General features: G+C 48.3%; 1 long non-coding RNA gene across 1 annotated transcript in view; it reads right to left on the minus strand.

The window, feature by feature from the left end:
• Positions 1-18937, minus strand: part of LOC147663534 (uncharacterized) — a 33606-nt gene extending 14669 nt beyond the window's left edge. Inside the window, exons 1-3 of the long non-coding RNA XR_015305300.1 lie at positions 18822-18937; positions 18321-18390; positions 6166-6344 (exon numbers count right to left, since the gene is read on the minus strand). This is a non-coding gene — a long non-coding RNA (uncharacterized LOC147663534). The remainder of the gene's footprint in view (positions 1-6165; positions 6345-18320; positions 18391-18821) is intronic.
• Positions 18938-19524: the final 587 nt, after the last annotated feature.

The following is a 19524-nucleotide window of genomic DNA, read 5'->3' on the forward strand; positions in this document are numbered from 1 at the left end:
AATTAACCTATCATTGCTCCCGGTAAATTTGGTCCATCATCTTTTTTTCCCCTAGTACACAAGGCCCAAACACTGATCAGAACCTGCAAGTCACCGTGGTAACTCGAACCCCAGTTCCCTTAGGAATGCCAGTTAGATTTTTTATGTAACCCGCAGGTTTTTTCCACTGACACTTCCAAGATAGCTTTCATCATCTCTTATATAGGAGGCGTAGCGGCCACCTGGGCTGTGCCTTTGGTTGACACAAATGATACTTTATTGCACAATCTAGCTGCCTTTAAAACAGCTATGTCCAGTTTTATTTGCCAAACATGTTTTTATTCAAGCATCTGATAACAAGCTTTTAAATCTATGCCAGGGGTCCAAGGATATTTTAACCTATGCAACCAATTTCAACAGATTGTTATCAGAAACACACTGGCCGGAGGGGAAAAGAATATCTTTTTTCCATCGGGCCTTAGAGATGAATTAAAAGATTCTTTGGCACACATTGTTAATTTGCCTGACGACTACGCAGAATTTTTAGATCTAGTGGTTAAGTTAAATCACAGATTGGGAGAGCGATAGAGTAAAAGACCTAGAATTGATTTAAGAACTTGGCATTTTAGAGTTGAGAAAAAAGAATCAGAAGAAAAGAACACACACGTGGAACCAATTTGTGTCTTCATTGTGGCAAGGCAGGTCACTTTGCTAAGGATTATCCAGATAAAACTAACAAAATGAAAACTATAGCAATAACAGACAAACCATTGAGCGAGTCGGAAAACTAGATTTCCCAGAGAAAAAAGAGATTGTTTCTTTGAGAACAACTTCAGTACAGATCTAACAGTATGCCACTAATGTTGTTAATCGTACTCTGAAGCACTTTACAATTAGGGTAACCTTTATTATAACAACTCAAGAAAGACACAGCTTGGCTGTTCTGATTGATTCTGGGGCTACCGGCAATTTTTTTTATTTGGAATTAGCTAGTAAATTAGGAATAACTCAAGCTGCAAAATCTGAACCAGAAGCAGTCAGAGCTGTAGACGACTCAGCTTTAGCCTCTGGATTAATTAAGTTTCATATCAAACCTTTGGCCATAGTTGGAGAAAATGGGCACACTGAAGAAACTGTTTCGATCAAATTGATACACCCACTTTTGGTGTCATACTGGGAGTTCCTTGGTTAGAACTACATAATCTGAAAATTGATTGGATTAAAAGAACTGTCACTTTAGACTCCTCCTATTGCAGAAATCATTGTTTATTTATTTATTTTAAAGTTTTATAGAGCGCGAACTTGACCCGTGAGGGTATCAGAGTGCTTTACAGGTTCAAAGAGTAATACAGAAAGATCGGTTGACAAATGATAGCAATAAATCGGGGGGATATACTAAAACAAGGGTCATATGGTAGGCAGGGAGTCAAAGGGGTATGTGCAAGGAGGGAGGGGGTGAAAAGGTACATAGGAACATTTTACAGAATATATGGTCATACATTAGGGAGGAAAGTGCAGGGGTGCTTATAAAGACCACACACCTTGCGTATAAATAAAACAGGACAAGACAGAGGCACGGTCACCTTGTTCCTATGACGTAGTCCTCTAATTCGAAACATACTCTCCAGTCAGTTTTTATTCGGAAACTCAAGATCCCATAACTCCATTATTTAGTTCTGCCTTACAACAAGATTCTCCACAGTTACCCAGCGAATATCAAGACTATGCTGATGTATTTGATCCTGTCTGAGCAACTAAATTACCACCACACAGAGTGTACGACTGCAGGATAGACTTGATCCCTGGTGCAGTCTTACCCTGTAGTAGGATATACGCCTTAACTGAGCCTGAAAACCAATATTTGAGAACATACTTAAACAAACTGTTAGAGATTGGTTTTATAAGACACTCTACGTCACCAGTCTCTTTGCCACTTTTCTTTGGAGCTAAAAAATCTGGCGATCTGAGTGCATGCATAGATTACCGCGCAGTTAACAAGGCAACGATTAAAAATCGTTATCCATTACCTCTTAGCTCAGTCTTTCTAAATCAAATCAAAGGATCAAGTATTTATACTAAATTGGGTTTACGTAGTGCGTATCACCTTGTTCGTATTAAGGAAGGAGACGAATGAAAGACCACCTTTCGCACGAAATATGGTCTATTCGAATATACAGTAATGCAAGTCGGTCTCTGTAACGCCCCGGCAGCATTTCAGAATTTCATCAATGAAGTCCTACATGATTTACTTGATATCTGTGTCATCGTATACATTGATGACATGCTGGCCTTCTCCAAGACTGAGGAAGAACATGTTCTCTCAGTTCTACAAAGATTAAGAGACAATTCTTTGTATGTGGAACTTGAAAAGTGTGTATTTAACACAAAGAAGGTCAAATTTGTTGGTTATTGGCGTTCTCCCGAAGGAATAATCATGGACCCAAAAAAGGTTGAAGCAATTTTAAATTGGCTCACTCCCTCTTCTGTAAAAGACACGCAGCGAGTACAAAGTTTTGCTGATTCTGATAGGAGCTTCATATCTAAATTTTCTGAGATAGTGACACCTATCACTCAATTACTTTGAAAGGGTGAGAAATTTCAATGGAACCCAGACGCTGGAAAAGCTTTTTTTAAATTGAAGCAAGCTTTTACATCAGTAGCTTTTTTGATTCACCCAGACCCTGATAAATCATTCTTTGTCAAGGCTGACGCTTCCCAAACTGCATTGGGAGGCGTGTTAATGCAAAACGATGCTGCAACTGGACATTTACATCCAATTGCCTTCTACTCGCGCAAACTGTTACCAGCTGAACAGAATTATACCATTGCAGAAAGCAAGTTGTTGCCAATTAAAGCAGTCTTTCTTGAATGGAGACACCATTTATTGGGTGCAAAGCATACAATTACCATATTTCAGACCATAAAAATCTCCAGTTTTTCACCACAGTTAAGGCACTCGCTCCCAGACAGATGCGCTGGTTACTTTTTTTAGTGAATTCGGTTTTATCATAACATACTGCCCTGGACAAAAGCAACTGCTGTCTGACACTTTGTCTAGATTAGTTTGTGAAAAGGATGTTAGCAAAACAAAGAATTCATAAAGTATAATTCTTTCTGAAAAAATAGTGGCAGTCACACAAGAGGACACCTTTTTAGACCAAGTTAAATTGAGTGTTCAGACGTTAAATGAACAGCAATGGCTAGTTCAGAAACAAAACACCATATCTGAGGGTTACTTCTTCCACAAGGATAAACTGTTTATCCCTCAGGAAAACTTGCAACAACAGATATTACACTGGAATCATGATGTTAGTAGAGCAGGACATCCAGGGGTCAATAAAACTTTAGAGTTATGTCAGCGGCATTTCTGGTGGAAAAACATCAGACAGGACGCCCAACAATATATAAAAGCCTGCCCAGTGAGCGCACGACAAAAGTCCTCCCATTTATCCCCTAAAGGTCTTCTACAACCATTGCCCATACCTCCGCTTCCCTGGCATACTATCAGTTTGGACTTCATCACAGATTTGCCTAAATCCCATAATTTTACTGCAATTTTAGTAGTTGTGGATCTGTTGTCTAAAATGGGGCACATTATTCCCTTACAAAAACTACCAACAGCTACAGAATTTAGTGAAGTGTTCTTAAACCATATTGTAAAACTACATGGCCTTCTCAGTAAAATAATTTCCGACAGGGGCACTCAATTTATTTAAAAATTCTGGAGTCAGTTGTGCAAACATTTAGGAATTGAAATAGCATTATCCTCCGCTTTTCACCCACAGACTGACGGCCAGACAGAAAAAGTTAATCAATACCTTGAACTAAGTCTACGGTGCCTAACCTCCATTATATCGGCTCATTGGGATGAGGTCCTACCATTGGCAGAGTTTTCATACAACAATAGCTACCATGCAGCTTTAGGCTGTTCCCCTTTCTTTTTTATAACTGGCTTACATCCACGATCTATTCCTGCCATCCTTTCAGATGTATGCCTGCTATGACCGAAAGATTAACAGAATTGCGAGATTTCAAGAACAAGCCAAGCGTAGTTTAGCCAAAAATAAACAAAAAGGTCAAATTATCAGTCAATAAACACAAAGCACCAGCACCACCCTATAAAGTAGGGGATCTCGTCTGGTTATCAACCAGAAATATCCAGATTGAAGGCCCCAAGAAACTAAAACCCAGGTTCATTGGCCACTTTCCCATAAATTACATTTTGAATCCAGTTTCAATGAGATTAACTTTGCCCTCTGAATATGCCATCCACCCAGTTTTTCATGTATCTTTGCTCAAACCACATGATCCGTTGTAGTGACTGAGGTATTGGTGCTTTTTTGGCTCGGTTATGACCGTTGCTTACCACCATCTCAGTATATGCTGCTATCATTCGAACATGTATGGTGTTTTGTTGAATTCCCGACCTTTATTTCACCTAGTTGGTAGGGCTTGCCTATAGACTTTGACAGCTTTATGTCCCCTTATGTTTTGCTTTTCGCTCTGTTTCGGGCCTAAAGGCCTATGCTCGAGCGATGCCATGTTCTTTTCTGACACCATCCTGCTAAGCCTCTTCAGGTGAAAGGCAATGTTTTAGTTTCAATGTGTTGTTCGCTAGTAGTGAACCAGCAAGGACCGTTTCTTATTGGAGGAATGTGCTCTCTTCGCGCTGGAGCCATAACAAACGCTTGGCCAGCTGCTGTTGTGTGCCTGGTACGGAAAGGTACAGGAATCTCATAAGAACGGTAGGCGGGTTCTTCTTCTTCGAGAGAGCTAGATTCTATATTAGTGAAAGCGGGTCCAAGTGAGGGTGAGATGACTGTCTGGTGGTTTTGGCGGTCTTGTGAAGCATCACGGTGCAGACGTGCAGACGTGTTTGTGGAACAGAGAGTCCTGACCCAACCAAAGAGGGAAAGAGAGATGGACCAGTCTTCAGATTGCAGATGTCTAATAATATGGTGAGGTGTTCCATGTATGACTAATTTTATCTAATTATTCCTTTATTCCATTTGTTTGTTGTCACTAAGAGGGAGTGTGGGTTCTTCTTAACCAGGTGCTGTTGCATAGAAGGAGGGGTGATTCCCTTCTTACAGGTAACTGATGATGGGAAGGTGCGCTGCTCATGATTAGGGATGACTATATGGGAGAATATATAATTTGTCCTTATTATCTGTGGAGGAAGGTCGGGCCCCTTTTTTACCAAGTGCTTACAGAGGGATGTGCTAGTTCCCCTCTAATGAGTAATTGTAGATACGGAAGGGAAATCGGCTCCTAAGCAGGAATACCTAAATTGCTGGTAGACCAACCCAACATAGCGTAAGAGGTATGTACTGATTTTCACCGGAAGTTGTTGCTGATTCGCACCAGGGTGCGTTGCTCGCGTAAGTGCTCGTTGAACGTCGGAAGACGTTGCTGACTTTATTTGATTAGTCGGAAGACGTTGCTGATTTGATATGGATTCGTCGGAAGACGTTGCTGATTTGATATTGATTCGCACCAGGGTGCGTTCCTCGCGCAAGTGCGCGTTGATCGTCGGAAGACGCTGCTGACCTGATTTGATATTTGATTCTGATTCATCGGAGGACGTTGCTATACATACCCTCGGAGCTATGATCTATAGTATCTTTAGTTATTTATGTTATTCCTTTCTCAGATAGGTAGTCTGAATGTGGTGTTTTGTTGTAAGGCATTCTGGGAAGGGACTGTGATGAGTAATTACTTTATAGCTAACTAGCTGAAACACCAGAAAAGTAGGAAAATATCAGTCATTACATCCGTCCACACGAAAAGACAACCCTCCTCCTCCTGTTGTAGTTGGAGACAATATTGCATATGAAGAAAATCGCAAAACGTATACATGGTTAATTACAGTATTTAATTGACTGGAAGGGTTATGATGCGTTAGAAAGATCCTGGAAACAGAAACACATGTACATACTCCAAGATTGGTGAGATCTTTCCATGCCTTGCATCCGGAAAAACCCTGTCACATACGAAGACCTTGGGGGGTGCCAGGAGGCATTTCCTGCATGTGTAAACTGTCTTGGCATGTACACGTGAATTACTTGGGAAAGATCTAAGCCCCGAATCACCTTCACATGCACACGTGAGAAAACCTGAGACCCAAAGCTATTTAAACCCCACCCACTTGGTTCCCGATGCTTCCCTTCGTGTCTAAACACTCACCTGACTCCGGACCTGGATGGTAGATCATCCGAAGCTCTTCAGCTCTCCACCCTGCTTACTTCCCTGTCTTCACTCAGTGTCTTCGGCTGTGTTCTTGCTGCCTGGAGCACATTTCAGACGTTCCTTCCTGTTTCTGAATTTCCGGCTCCAAATCCTCTCCCGGCACGGTTTCCGATTTCCTGCAAAAGAGAAAAGAAAAGAGAATCAACAAAGGGTTGCCAAGCAACACCTCGCTCTGAATGGTAAAGCGTTAGCATGCTTTAACACATACCGGTAAGAATATAAACTTTATGAAAACTGTGGTGGATCTCTTGACCTTCTATAAATCAAGAGAACGTTTTGAAACTCTTCCTGAAACAATCCAAGGAGTTTAAGGACATTGAGTAAGTGAAGAATGTTAAAGTAAAACGGACATTTGTGTAAATACCTTGAGTCTGATTAGAAGACTGAAAAGGCTGAAGAAGAGGTAAGAGCCGAGGGCGTGGCCAAGCCAGAGACCAAGATGGTCGCTCGGCTTTGAAGCTCCGCCAGCAGTCGTTGCAACAACGTGATGTCCCGCTATCCAGCGAGGCTACCGGGCAGGGAAAAGACGTCTAAATGCAGCGGAAAGGATCCTGATTAAAAGTCTCCCTGCGGTGCTGAGAGAAAACCACCGGAACGGCAGAAATCGGCGTCTCCAGGCGGACGACTTTCAAGATGGCGGAATCGACGATATGAGGAGACCCTCAGCAGTGTCCCCGCCCCAGCCCCCAATTTATGCTGCAGCAAACTTGAAACATTAACTGCCCACTGCACATTGCCTTGTCTTCAAACAACCTGCTCCATGGAAGTACTGTGCCTCGACCACTGCTGCGCCACAAGCTCCATTGTGGGAGACAAAAGTGAAATACCCAAAACCTCCCCTGTAGCCAGGAAAATACAAACACGGGTTGGATGCCCATTCCTTGCTTATCAGTTCTGCTTGCCTAATCTCTCTTCGCCAGCTACTTGCACCTGCTCTGCGGCCATAACCAGAAGACTCTGACATTGGGCTTAATTAATACTTGGCGGGTGGAACTGCGGTATGGGCCGCAAAGACCCCAAACAGCGCCTCCTCCCCTTCGAAAAGGTCACGAAGTAGCCCAAGAAGCCCCTGACAACATGGCGGAAGGTTTCCAGAAAGACACAACACTAGAGGGTGATACCAACCAATTAGGTTCCCTGCTACAAGAGATGAGAGCGAGGTTCAGAGCCCTAGATGTGCGCTTTGATGCCCTAGATAAGCACATGGCGGATCTGGGATCACAGATCCAAGTTCACGACAGAAAACTCGACGTGGTGGAATCGCATACATCAGATCTAGGAGATGGAACGGCGCAATCCTTGAAAAGGCTCGGCCGAATGGAACGTTACCTCAAAGACGTTGCGATCAAGAAAGAGGACTTAGAGGTGCGCAGTCGTCAAAATAACGTGCACATTTTGGGTGTTCCAGAATCGACAGCCACTGGTCGCATGGACACCTTGGTAGAAACAATCCTGATAGACTAATTTTGTAGAGAAGTCTTCACTATGGGCTTTGTGATAGGACGCGCTCATAGATCACTAAGTCCAAGGCCCAATCCTGGATGCCCGCCCAGACCCATCACTGCCCATGTCATGAACTTTATTGATCGAGACACGGCCCTGCGCCTGGCACGAGAACGGGGCGAACTGGTATGGCAGGGCTCCAAGCTGTCCGTATACCCAGACTTTACAATCATGGTACAGAAGGCCAGGCGGAAATACACTGGAGTTAAGGCAACACTCAGAAATCTAGGACTGCTCTATCCAGCTCGTTACGTGTTGAGATCAATGGGAGAGACCGTGTCTTTGACAATCCTATGGAGGTGCAGGAGTTCTGTCACACTTACAAACTTAACAACAAACGCCCAGCTGAGGACAAAAGACTTCCCCCTCCGCAGAGTGGTTCAGACGTCAGCATGGACGTATTCTCGGGATCTGGGCACGGCTAAACTGTTAATATGGCCTTCCTTTACATGGAGACTTGAATAAGTTGGGATTTCATTCAATCACTTTTAGTATAATTTTTTATTGCAACGTAGCTGTAGGGCCACTGCCACCACCCCTAATGGTGTTCACCTTATAATTGTTGTGTGAATTTAGTAAGTACTATTTATGGTTGTTTTTCAGCGATGCAGAGGAACTATTAGTACTGCACTGTTTCTGGATAGTAATGGTTTTGCCTCTCTGGTAGGGTGGGGAGGCTGGGTGGGGGGGAGGCTGGGACATTGTTTAGCTACACTGAGACGTTCTTAGGTACACACTTGGATGTAACTGGCAAGTACGCACGGTTGATTTTCATTAAGCACTCATTTTTACCACCACCATGGCTCAGTTAGGGTATAATTCTGTACCCTCAGAGGTGGTTTTGGTGACATGGAACATCCGCGGCCTGAACAACACTCGCAAGAAAAGGCAGATAACACAGTATTTACTACGTCAGAGGTAGATGTAGCTTTCTTACAGGAAACTCATCTGCCTCCTAGTGATCAGGCCCACTTTGCCGCAAATTGGGGAACACATCGATATTTTGCCAACTTCAGCAACTTCGCAAGGGGAACTGCCATTCTTATACATAAATGACTCCCCTTCCATTTGCATTCTGTAATACGTGACAGTGAAGGCAGGTATATCATTGTCCTGGGCCCGTTAATGGGTCACAGGGGGGCATTGGTCTGTGTGTATGGCCCCAATAGCGGCTGCCTGGACTTTATTATACCCTACTCTCTAAACTGGCGCAGCTAGGCCCAGTTCCCCTTTTACTGGGGGGTGATTTTAATATAGTCCAGGACCAGTCACTTGACACCACTTCGAGAGCACTAGATCCGAAACCGTGAGCACGAAAGGCATTGAGCTCGCTTTGCGATCAATTCTCCTTAATTGACATAGGTTGTACGCAAAACCCGCATAGCACTGACTATACTCACTACACTGGCAGTCATACCACATGGACGAGGCTCGACTATTGGCTGGCATACCCAGAACTTATCAGCTGGTGTCATGTAATCCGGACACTTCCTCGCACATATTCGGATCACTCCCCGGTATTATTAATATTGAAGGTCCCACGATTCCCCAGCCGCGCATTAGATGATGACTTTTTAGACAGGAATAACTAGAAGCGATAGAGGACTACTTCGTCATTAACACTGGTTCATTAGACACTGTGGCAATGTTATGGGAGGGTTTTAAAGCATACATGAAGGGCGTGTGTATATCCAAAAATGCCGGTGTAGTGCCGGATTTGTGCAGTAAGTTAGCCCGCCTGGAAAAGGACCTAGGGCCGTTAGACTCTGAACAACGCCAGGCGACAGGTCCCGAAATAGACAAGCGACGTTTGTCCCTGCTCACAGAATTCAAAGATACGCTGAGAGTTAGATCCTTTTTATGGGGAAATACTACAATGCCAGGAAATACGGCGAAGGCGAGTGGCCGGGACGAGTCCTAACACGGATGATTAGACCTCCCTATTGTAAGGTATACATCCCCGAGTTGAGAACTTCGTCGGGACAGCAGATCACTGACCCACAGGATATGTAGGGGGAATTTATGTCCTACTTTAAAACATTATACACCACTAGATTAGGTCAAGACAGGGCGCAGCAGAAGAGTTATTTGTCATGGCCCCCAGGTAGAGTCCAGGCACTGGGCCAGCTGCATAGAATGCCGCCCTCACCTGTCACAGCTGCATTAAGTGACAACTGATATCTGTAGAAGGGCAGTAGACTATGCTTTCCTGCCTGCCACCCTCCTGGGCTTCCCTCGCCCCTGCTGCTAGGATCAGGACTCAGCTAATGAGCAGGAGGAGCAGAATATTCCCAGAGAGGCACCTAGCGGCCACTTAATTAATAATTAAAAGCTCGGGTCTACCGGCCGCTGAATTTCAAAGACGGCGAGGCACAAACACCGTGTGGGATAGCTGCATGGATAAGTGAAAATAAATATTTGAAGGGAACAGAAAGGTGTGGGTCACTCAAGGTGTGCCCAGCCTGCAGACAGTTGTGACCCTGCCGTGTGGTTAAACACATAGCACTGCCTGCCGCTGCAGGTCTAAAGGCTGGGGAGAGGCCTAGAACAGAAGGGGAGCTTTGATTTGTTAACAAAAGAAAGAGGGCGGTGACCCGTGGGCCTGCTATTTACCTAACTATGTCTGCCACGGCCTTAGAGTTCATAGTGGCCCACCACGGGGACCAGTTCTTTTAAAGTTCTAGTCCCCGGTGCGGGTGTACAAACATCCCTTCGAGCTCGTCATGGCGGTGAGTGAAATCAACTTTTGGTTACATTCAGAATGCCCGGAGCAGAAAGAGCTGTGAGTGTGTGTGATAGAGGTGTAGGCCATGTGGACTCTGTGCTGAACGACGATCACGCAGGGGAATGAGCAGCCTGGAAGGGCATTGTTCACCATGCCAGTGTCCAGCGAGATTCCTACTACTGACCGGTTTACCCAGTGCAACATAATACGCAATGGAGCCATGCCCATTAAAAGCAATCCTTCCTCGTTTAAGGTTTTTTGGCACTTAACTTTTCTTATGACAAGAGTATCAAGTCTGCTTTGACAATTTAACTTGTGTTTTTCTTAGACCCTGTACATTGTCAGGGCACTCTTAATTTCCATGCATGTTGGACAGTCCTGGCATGGATTTGTTGTTTTAATAGTTGGTGGGTGTAATCAATGGATGGTTCACAGACATGATAAAATAGTATTTACCCTAATGTTCGGACTCGCTTGTACACCCAGTGCTTTACTTATAAGAGGATAAGTATGGATTTAGTGGGTCCTCTCCCAAAATCAAAAAGATTATATATCTATATACTGGTTATTGTTGATTACGCAACTCGATACCCAGAAGCATTTCCCCTACAAACATCAAGCACGAAAAAAACATCAGTGAAAAGTTACTAGAATTGTTTTCGAGGGTAGGATTTCCAAGAGAGATTTTGGCAGACCAGGGTACCCCCTTTGTTTCTCGTTTAATGAAACAAGTCTGTAAAACCTTGAAAATTACCCAAATAAAAACATTGGCTTATTACCCTCAGACAGATGGTCTGTGCAAGCGATATAACGCCACCTTCAAGCTAACCATGAAGAAAATGCTAACCACCGAAGGGAAAGATTGGGACATGTTGTTGCCACTCGCCCTCTTTGTTATTTGAAGCCAGGTTCCGAGAAGCTTGGGTTGTTCTCCCTTTGAACTTCTTTACGGGAGATAGCCACAAACCTTGCTTGAAATGGCAAGAGAAGCGTGGGAAAAAGAGAAACAAGAAGAGACACAACACCATCTAGAATACACCCAAAGCCTAAGAAACCATATACATAAATTGCGAGATTTTGCTCACAAAAAGCTAGAAAAAGCTCAAAGAAGCCAGCAGATGTCTTACAATAAAGGAAAGAAGTGACAACAGTTACAGGTCCATGACTGGGTGCTCCTATTCCTACCTTCCTCTATACACCAAAATCGGGCAGAATGGAAGGGACCATATGAAGGTGCTGAAAGGATAGGACTCACTACTTACCGGTTATGCCTTTCCTCAACCAAAACCTAGATATACCACATAAATCTACTAAAGAAATGGTTGGGACCCCTCCCCAAAGACACCCATTACGTTTTGTCTGACTCAAAACCCATTCCTTCAACATTGAATAAATTGCCCATAAACGAACATCTAACAGAGGAACAAAAAGTGTCTCTTCAGACCCTCTTAGAGTCCTTCTCCTCCATCTTTTCTGACCTCCTGGGAAAATCAACAATACTCGAGCATGCCATTGTTACCCCACCAAATAAAGTAATAAAACAATGCCCCTACAGAATACCAGGCGTTAGGCGGGACGCAGTTCCTGCCGAAATAGAGAGCATGTTACAACTAGGAGTCATAAAACCTTCCAGCAGTAACTGGTATCCCCCATTGTCATAGTTCTGAAACCTAATGGTTCCATCCGTTTTTGTATAAACGTCCGAGCAGTCAATGCCATCTTGAAATTTCACTCATTCCCATTACCAAGAGTCGATGATTCGAGAAATTAGGCTTAGCCCAATATATAACCACATTCGATCTTACAAAAAACTATTAGCAGGTACCACTTAAACAGGAAGACCAAGAAAAAAACGCCTTTAGCACCTCAAATGGGCTATGCAAGTTTACTGCACTGCCTTTTGGGTTATACAGAGCACCAGCGACGTTCCAAAGACTTATGAACAAAGTTTGCTCCCAACATCAAGAGTACTCCTTAGCCTTCATAGACGATATCATAATATTTAGCCCTAACTGGGAACTACATCTCGTCCATTGTGGGAAGATTTTCCAAGCACTTAGGACTGCAGGGCTCCACGTGAACTCCAAAAAGTCCAGGATAACCTTTACCAAAGTCAAATATTTGGGCTATTTATTGGGAGATGGGGCTATCGCTCTGCAACAAGAGAAATTGAGAGCAGTCTTAGATACCCTCTTCCCTACCACCAAAAAATGCATTTGATCCTTTTTGGGCTTACAAGGCTACTACCGCCGGTTTAAACCCAATTATTCTGAAATAGCAGCACCACTAACCGACCTACTGAAGAAAGAGAAAAGGAACTAAGACTTGGTAAATCCTCCCCAACCCGCCAGAAAGGCATTCCACGAGCTCAAGTGAGCCATAACCTAAGGCGGAGAAACCAGCAGGGAAGACAGGAAAAACCGAGAACACTGAACAGCCTTCCGAGAGAGAGAACTGGAGCCTTGGGGAGGTCACAGCTTGTTGGCGAGCGGAACACCCGAACCTGGCGGAGGAGGGAAAGTCGAAACAGAAGGAGACCAGACCTCACTGAAGGACGTGGAGTCACCACGCTATGGCCCTGGAGTAACGTGGCTTTTGCAGGAGCGTGGGCGTCTACGGGGATTTTGGAAAGGGGCTGAGTCAGAGAGGGACGAGAGGGGAGGCTGAGGGGTGAAAGGGACCCAGGGAAAAGGAAATAAGTGAGATGGAAAAGAAAGACAAGAGCAGAAATCATCGGCTACTCTTTTTTTTTTGGTTGTGTAGTGTCGCGGGCAGTAGGAGCGTACCACTGCCGCACACGCCCCCTCCCACTGTTTCCACAGGTTTCACCCCTAGAACGTAAAGAGGCGGTGGTTTGGCCCTAGCGCGTACGTAGGTACGTAGGTTATGTAATAAAAGGCCCGGAGCGCCGGGCGTGGTCAGGTAGTTTGCCGCCACGAACCAAACTGCATGTGTCCTGTGTCTTGTGTACCTAGGCCCGAATCCAGGACATTACACTGGCGACGAGGTGGTCTACGTCCCACCCCTCCTTGTGCACTGCTGCACCACGCTTGCGGCGCTCTGCCAAGCACTCCAGGGCTCCGAGGGCCTACCGGGCCTGCTCCGCACTGCTCCCAGGTGCCCCGCGTGAAGCCCACGGCCTCACCCCTGCCTCCCAGTCGACGGAAACACGGCCCACATGGCCACCGTGCCACACCTTGAGCCGTTTGAAGTCTCAGGACCTCCCCCGTCACAGGCCACCCGTTGGAAGAAATGGGTGGAGCGGCTGGAGAACTACTTCATCGCGGCGGACATCGCAGTCTGCCGACGCCGCGCCATGCTGTTACATCTAGGTGGTGAGGCCATCCACGACATCTCCAAAGACATCACGGAAGGCGACCCTCCACACACCTACGCCACCCTCCGCGATGCCATCACCAGGTACTTTGAGCCGTTTGCCAGCGCTGACTATGAACGCTTCTTACTGCGCCAAGCACGCCAGCTACCAGAAGAGTCCGTCGACGTCTTCTACGCGCGCCTCAAAAAACTGGCTAGCACGTGCACCCTCCCCGATGCAGAAGATGAAATTCGCGCCCAATTCATCCAAGGGTGCGCCTCGCTGAAGTTGCGAGAGAGGGTTCTCGAAACTGACGCCATGTCCATGCGCGACATCCTAGCCCTAGGGCGGTCCAAAGAAGTTTCGAAAGCCCGTGCCGCCCTTATGAAGCCGAAGTCACCCGTCACAGTCAAGACGGAGCCCGTATGGGCCATCAGACCTCACCCAGCGGACAAAAAGGCGGGTACACCCAAGTAAGTGCGCGCGAGACAAGGGCAGCCCACCCAAGACCAATCCTGCATCTGGTGCGGAGGCCCCACCCCCCACAAGGGTGCCTGCCCAGCACAAGGCAAAATCTGCAGCGCGTGTGGGAAAGCAAACCACTTTGCTAGCGTCTGTCTAACGTCCCAAAGGAAAAAACAGAGTGGCACACCCAGGAGAGTGCGACAGGTGGCGCCGCAGCAAGACACGTCGACCAGCAGCGACATGGACGACGATGGAGATGACGCAGCATCCGTCCACGGGGCGCGCATGCTCAACACCCTAGCAGCAGCGTCTGCGACCGAACCCATGTGCTCCGTCCAAGTACATGGCCAGGCAATCCAAGCCCTCATCGACACAGGTGCCACAATAAACCTCATGGCCGCCAGCGTGTACCAGAGCCTCGAAGATGCCCCCGCTCTCCACCCAACCAGAGTGCAAGTGTTCGCCTACGGAACCCGGCGCCCCCTGCGCCTGTGCGGAGTATTCCGGACAACAGGTCCCACGACTCGACCCGTCTAGAAACGAACATTTACGTGTCCCAAGGGGGATCGGGATTCCTTCTCGGCTGCAGGACTGCAAGGGAGCTGGGACTCATACATTTTGCCCTAACGGTGCAAGCCCAAGGACTAGACCATCTAGTGGCAGAACACTTCTCACTGTTTGAGGGCATCGGGTGCCTCCGTGGACCCCCGGTCCGGCTTCACATCGACCGGTCAGTTGCCCCCGTGGCCCTCCGACACAGGCGAATCGCTTTCCACCTGCGGCCCAAGGTCGAAGCTGAACTACAAATGCTGGAACGAGCAGGCATCATCGAACGGGTCACGGGACCCACACCATGGGTATCACCCATTGTAGTGGCCAAGAAGCCAAAGCAGCCCGACGCAGTGAGAATTTGCGTAGATATGCGCATCCCGAACCTAGCCATCAAAAGGGAACGCCACTTGACACCGACCATTGATGACATCATCGGGGAACTCGCAGGCTCCAAGTGGTTCTCCAAAATGGACCTGCGGTCCGAATACCATCAGATCCCTCTCCACCCGACTCGCGTGCTATCACAACCTTTTCCACTCATGCGGGCCTGTGGAGGTATACCAGGCTGAATTTCGGCATCTCAAGCGCCGCAGAAGTCTTCCAAAATATCGTACACAACGTCCTCCAAGGCATAGACGGCGTGCTCAATGTGAGCGACGATATCCTTGTTCACGCCCCAACCCTAGAAGAGCATATCCAAAGGGTTCAAGCGGTGTTCAACCGACTACAAGAGAAGGGGTTGACACTCCACAAAGACAAGTGCGAATTCCTGCGAAGGGACATCAGTTTTTTTGGGTACAAGTTCTCCGACCAAGGAGTGGGCCCCGACCCCGAGAAAGTTAAAGACATACACAATGCTCCTGCTCCCTCGTCAGTAACAGCCGTCCGCAGCTTCCTAGGCATGGTAACTTACTGCGGACGTTTCATCAAGAACCTCTCAGATCTCACAGGGCCTCTCCGCGACCTCACCAAGTCAAATGCCACCTGGAACTGGGGCCCGGAGCAGCAAGAGTCGTTCATTAACACCAAAGCGGCCCTGTCGGCAGACACGACGTTAGCCTACTTCGATCCACAGAACAAGTCCCAACTGATAGTGGATGCCAGCCCCACCGGCCTGGGAGCAGTTCTGTCGCAGCGCCAACCATGCGGGGAGTGGGCCCCAGTAGCGTATGCCAGCCGCACGCTAACCCCCACCGAACAGCGCTACTCACAGATTGAACGTGAGGCGATCGCCATATTATGGGGGTGCCGCCACTTCCACATCTACCTTTATGGACACCCGTTCTCCGTGATCACTGATCACAAGCCAGGGGTCATCTTCCAGGGGTCATCATCTCGACCACCACCGAGAATCGAGAAGTGGGTACTTCAGCTGCAGGAGTTCCGGTTCACAGTAGAGTACCGGCCGGGCACCCGAAACCCAGCAGACTATCTCTCGAGACACGCCCGTCCGGTCACGGACGCGGAAGCGGCGGAGGCCGCCGCCACCGAAGAGTATGTCCGGCTTGTTATCGAGCGGTTGAAGCCACGCCCAATGTCCCTGGAAGAGGTTGCGAGGGCCACCAAGGAGGACGACTGCCTCCAGATCGCAATCCAAGCCCTGAAGTCCGGCGACTGGAAAACTCTGCAAAGCCCAGCGTCCTTCCGAACCCCAGCCGCTCAGGCAGTCCTGAAGGCCCTATATCAAGTCAAGGACGAACTGTCAGTGTCTACCGAAGGGTGTCTCCTGAGAGGCCCCCGCCTCGTGTTGCCCAGCAGCCTCACTCGGCAAGCCGCCCAGTTAGCACATGGATCACATCAAGGAATCGTCAAATCAAAGAACAGACTCCGCAGCAAGCTGTGGTTCCCTGGGCTTGACAGAGCCGCCGAGGAGGTCGTCCACAGCTGTCCTGTGTGCCTGGCCACCAGCTTACCAAATCCCCCAGCACCGGTTATCACCGAAGAGGGGCCTACCTCCCCGTGGGCCCGAGTAAGCGCAGACTTTGGAAGCCTCCCAGGGGGCAGTAACATGCTTGTCGTGGTGGACGATTTCTCCCGCTACCCCGAGGTGGAAATTGTACCCTCAACTGCCGCCGCCGAAGTAATCCCGAAATTTGAAAAAATCATCGCAACACACGGAATCATGAAAGAAGTCCGCACAGACAATGGACCCCTGTTTAATGGCAGCGAATTCACAGAGTACCTGCGGAGCCACAGTATCAAGCACAAACGAATTACACCAAGGTGGCCACAGGCAAACGGGGAAGTAGAAAGGTTGATGAGGACTTTGAACAAGGTCATCCAAATCGCAGTCGCCGACGGCCAATGCCTAGAGCTAGCAATCTACCAATTCCTACGGGAATATCGCCAGACTCCACACTGCACCACCGGGGTTGCCCCGAACCGCCTATCCTTCAACCGAGCCGTGGTGGACACCCTCCCGCACCATCCCAGGTGGGAGACGGCTCCGACCCCCCATAACCGGTCCATGGAACAACGCTCAAAAAACAACCAGGAAGCATCCCGGAGGCGAATATCCGAGAACAGCCCCATTCAAGTAGGTGACGCAGTTCTGGTGAAAGACCGCCATCCCGGCGGGAAGTTCCGTCTGCCGTTCGAGCTGGACCCCTGGAGAGTCACCGAAGTGCATGGAACGATGGTCACCGCCGTAAGGAATGGGGAAGTAGTCACGAGGAACATCTCTTTCTTCAAACAAGTGCGTGAAAGGGGGGAAGGCCTAGAACCGGACGACTGGCACACAGACCACCTAACACCAGAGACTGGACCTCGAAGCCCACTGCGCCGGCCTGCGGAACCTCTCGAATAAGCACCCCAGCTCGGCAGCCCGATGACGCTGCCCCGAGCAATGGAGGTCAGTTGGAACCAGCGGATTCCCCCAGCAGCGCTGACTCCAGCGAAGCTAGAGAAATCCCCCAAGCCACGGGGGAAGACCGCAGCCAATCGAGGTACAACCTACCTCCCAGCCCCAGACCTTCCCAGAGGTACCGAGACTTTGTAGCGCAGTGCTGGCGTTGAACTAATCCAGGCGACAGACCCCGCCGAGACCAAAGTAAGACTGTTTAAGTTTATTGTTTGATGTGCTGGGTTTTTGTCCATGGTTTTCAGAGACTACACTTTAGACTGTCGACCTGTTGGTGGTAAACCCCCCAGCCAGTGGAAACATCTGCACCACCACCCAGAGACATTTGTGAAATGTTTGGTTCTGCTGTTTTCGTTTCATCCCTAGGTAAAGGAGGAATGTAGTGTCGCGGGCAGTAGGAGTGTACCACTGCCGCACACGCCCCCTCCCACTGTTTCCACAGGTTTCACCCCTAGAACGTAAAGAGGCGGTGGTTTGGCCCTAGCGCGTACGTAGGTACGTAGGTTATGTAATAAAAGGCCCGGAGCGCCGGGCGTGGTCAGGTAGTTTGCCGCCACGAACCAAACTGCATGTGTCCTGTGTCTTGTGTACCTAGGCCCGAATCCAGGACATTACAGGTTGCTCCAACCTCACATCCTCCCTTGACTAAACCATAAAGCAAAAACACTTACCTGGGTCTTTTCCTTCTCTCCGAGGGACGACGGTGGCTGAGGCTCACCTAAGGGACTGAAGAGGAAGACCCTGTGGGAAAGAAGAATATAACAGAGACAATCAATCATTGTGATTTCCTGTAATACTAATAAAAAGTGCATACCAAGAAATTATTCAATGCAGTGTGCTCCTTCTTGACCGACTCTTCTAGAACGGGGAGCTACATACTTTCCCTACAGGGAATGGGAGACAGACACACAGAGACCAACAGACACACACTCGGGAAAGCAAAGTAGGGAAACGCTACATACAGTTGTTCTATGCTTGCGTATGTACATTGTTTTATAAAGATGGTGGAACTATTCATTTTGAATGCACTTTCTTTTCTTAAGTCACAAATGTATGAAACAGTTCAGAGTCTGGAAACCACTGCACAGCCCAGTGCCCTGAATGTTGCCTCTCAGTGTCCTGAAGATGCCCCCGTGCTCGAGAGTCACCCTGGGGTCAGAGGCTTCCCTCACCTCTGCTGGAGCCCCGCTCAGTGGGGGCTGCAGGGTCTGGGGGGAGGGAGGCACCGGGGGCCCGGCTGCCTGTGAGGAGTGGGGCCCGGTGTGTTATTCCCCCCTCCGAGTGACGCGCGAGCTCAACGAAACAAAACAAAGCGTCTCACTGCTGGGCCCGCGCAGGACCGCGCGTCACAGCTGCGCACGTGCGGAGCGAAGATACTACGTCCTATCGCCGAGTTAGGACCTGCCCTGGACAGAAACTCCTCCGTCTCACTGCGCATGCGCATAGGAAAGACACCCCCCTCATTCATTGTGTCCCCGCGCGGACACGGTTATTCTTGTGCTTCTTTGTGTCTCTGTTCGGACCCCGTCCCACCTGTGCTGGCTCTGAGCTGTAGTCCTTTACTGCGCTCCGTGCTGTCGGGGCCTGTGCTGTGAACTAAATGAAGAAATCTTTCTTGCATCGACTTCTGGAGTTGAATTGTAGTAACATCGATGTCTGTCCTCAGCGCATGCGCAGTTGTTCATCCATAAGGCCCCCTAACCCTCGCTCCGCAGCAGGAGGCGAGGCTGTCTTCAGCGCAAGCGCACCTAATCCAATGCCTCTTTAGCCCGCGCTGTGGGAAGCAGTGTCTATCCCCAGCACATGCGCACTTGTTTATCCAAGGTCTTCTAGCCCTCGCTCCGCAGTGGGAGGCCGAGTCTGTCAGTAGCGCAT

The sequence above is a fragment of the Lissotriton vulgaris genome, unplaced genomic scaffold (genome assembly GCF_964263255.1).
Source record: "Lissotriton vulgaris unplaced genomic scaffold, aLisVul1.2 SCAFFOLD_1570, whole genome shotgun sequence".
Classification (NCBI taxonomy): Eukaryota; Metazoa; Chordata; class Amphibia; order Caudata; family Salamandridae; genus Lissotriton; species Lissotriton vulgaris.